Source organism: Cyprinodon variegatus, unplaced genomic scaffold (genome assembly GCF_000732505.1).
Source record: "Cyprinodon variegatus isolate N-32 unplaced genomic scaffold, C_variegatus-1.0 Scaffold1090, whole genome shotgun sequence".
In the NCBI taxonomy this organism is placed as follows: Eukaryota; Metazoa; Chordata; class Actinopteri; order Cyprinodontiformes; family Cyprinodontidae; genus Cyprinodon; species Cyprinodon variegatus.
Genome location: NW_015151543.1, coordinates 14,104 through 16,791, shown reverse-complemented (window position 1 = coordinate 16,791; position 2,688 = coordinate 14,104). Strand labels below are relative to the sequence as shown.

General features: G+C 38.7%; 1 protein-coding gene across 1 annotated transcript in view; it reads left to right on the top strand.

Moving 5' to 3' along the window:
• Positions 1 to 571: 571 nt before the first annotated feature.
• The window catches only part of LOC107101383 (helicase with zinc finger domain 2-like), a gene marked incomplete at its 3' end in the record, with an annotated part of 15,304 nt that continues 13,187 nt past the window's right edge, over positions 572 to 2,688 (top strand). The window contains exon 1 of the mRNA XM_015400273.1: positions 572 to 670. The remainder of the gene's footprint in view (positions 671 to 2,688) is intronic.

Genomic DNA, 2,688 nt, shown 5'->3' with positions numbered 1-2,688 from the left:
TTTTTTTTTACAGTAAATACAAGCAACTGTTTAGCAGTTAGCTATAAGAAGCTAGCTCATGGACCAACAGCAGCTGAATTCTGCCAGAATAAAACTAAACTATCAATAAATGGTCTGTTAAAATCATTTCTCCTCTGTGTGGTGCTCAGAGCCCCTCAGCTCTGACTGCGGAACTGCTCCTTCAACCCCTGAACAGATCTTCAAATATCAAATTCTGTTCTTTACTGATTTATTGACCAACAGCTGATCTGAACTGCAGGAAGAGCAGTTACTGTTCAGTACAAAGGTTAAACGTTGATTGGGTGATTGATGTGTTTCTATTACAAACTAAATAATGAATAAAGTTATTAACACATTATTTCATTAAGCGTCAGATGAGGACACGAATATAACATAAATATATTGGAATATTTTGACTGTATTATTGGAATAAAATATAAATAATATTTGATTTGATTGTTTGAATAAATGTTATAACCGCTTGCCATAGCCGGCATCACTCGGAGCGCTTCTTCCGGGACAATCTCCCCGTTTCCAAGGAGATTGTGCGCGTGCCGTCAAAAGACCGAAACGAAACTTAAACTCAACAAAACTGACGAAGCGTTGAGTTCAAAGCACCAGAGGAGGTTTGTTCGGAGGTTCGGTCTGGACTGGTTCCGTCCTGATCCAGGTGAGTCCAGTTTAAACCTCTTGCTCTATACTGGGAGGAGCTGCGCTGCGCTGGAACCAGTTGGAATAATTTCTACTGGCTGCTGTGGAAACCAGTCTGCGCTGGAAAACGCTCGTTAACTGGTGTTACTGCTTGATAGTAAACTGGTGGTTACTGGTTGATAGTAAACTGGTGGTTACTGGTTGATAGTAAACTGGTGGTTACTGGTTGATAGTAAACTGGTCTTACTGGTTGATAGTTTGATTAGAAATGTTATCGCAAACACATGGAGCTGCGTGAATCTCCATCTATCAGAAGACTGTCTCCCTTAAAAATCAATGCAGCAAACGTTGGTTTAATTGGAGAAATTAACCTCCTCTACAGTGCATGGAAATATTTTTAGTTTAAATTTAGTTACAAAATATTGAAGTGGAAATTGGCAAAGTGTGATGCACTTTTGGAATTAATATTTTCCTAAAAAAAAAAAACCAAATATTGCTTCTTTATTTACTAATTTTTCTAAAGGGATTTTTATATTTTCAGAAAAGTAAAATCTTTTGTATTCAGAGAATAACTCCTATGTAGTTAGGAAAACATTCAGTGAGAGTGTCAATATTCCAATTTTAATACCTAGTTGGTGTAATTAAGTGTTAAATTTATAAACTCCAGAAAGATTCATTATTTAACACTAAATAAGAGTTACAATGCCAACTCTCCAAAAAGAGTCAAATGAACATTTGCTGGTGTGGAGCCATATAGACACTTGAAAGGTGTTAATTTGAGCTTGTTGGATCTGCTGGTTACGCTGAGGTCCCTGTGTTTATCTTCCATCATCTGTGATGAAGTTTTTGTTGCTCTGGTTCTGTCTGTTCCTGCTCTGCAGAACTTCCTGTTTATCTGGTTGAAGATACACTGAGAGCTTCTGCTGTCAGGGAAAAGTTCCTGTTTGACTTGATGCCTTCTGTCAGCAGCCACTAATCTCTGCTGGATGGTTTAATGTCAGCATCACACATTTTTTCCTCTCTTCCTGAATCAAACCTTTTCCTGTGTGATCTCTGAACTGTGACACACCTGCACTCTTTGTCTCTGCACCTGCGTCACTGAGGCGTGACCTGATGGGTTTCCTCATCTACAACAGGGAGTGGCTGCTGCTGATAATACTATAGCTAATTTGTCCCTGACAGGTACTACTCTGGTATAGTCAGCACGTACGCTCAGCCAACAGAACCTACTGGAATAACTGGCAGCAAAGGGAAATAACAAAACAAACTAGAAAAAGCTGTTTCGTAGAAACAGCAAGTGAGAATGCTTCTGTTGAATGAAAAAAGCTGAAATTACCTGAAGAACATATGAAAATGTGATAGGAAGTCATCAGAAACTTCAAACTGCAGGAAACAATTGAATCATCTGATGATTTTGTAGGGTAGAATCATTTGGCAGTAAAATGACAGAAACAAACTCATCTTAAAAGCTGCACAGCCAAACCATACATGATATCAAAAAAGTCTTGAATGTGTACACTAGAAGGGGCTTAATATAATGTCTCAAGATTCTAGAAAATTTTCTAAAGAAATTTTGAAGTGGGGCCACCTACTGCCCAGAAACATGTCAGGTGTGTTATAAATGAGCAGCAAACAGAAAAGCTTAATTCCTGTCCAGAAAGAGAGCTGAATGAAGCCAAAGTTCACAACCAGTGACCTGCGGTGAGGTTCATAGCTGGTGAGGCACTGACGTCATCAGAATCAGATTTGCAAATAGATGCATAGATTGACAGCAGTTTACAGGTTATGTTTCACTTCTTCATCCTTACACATACAAACTGTAGCTCACAAAACACACATTTCCTTAAAAAACAAAACAAATTAAATGTTATTACTGTCTTACCTTTACTTATAAATGAAGTTCATGCGTCGCTCCTTCTGCACAAAAACATCCGTCACTTTGCGAAGTCCTCCTTATCTTCCTTCAGTTTTAAAAGTCTCTGTCTCAATGGTGATCACTGCCAGGGAAGAAAGCCTTCCTTGATCCGTCCTGTTCCT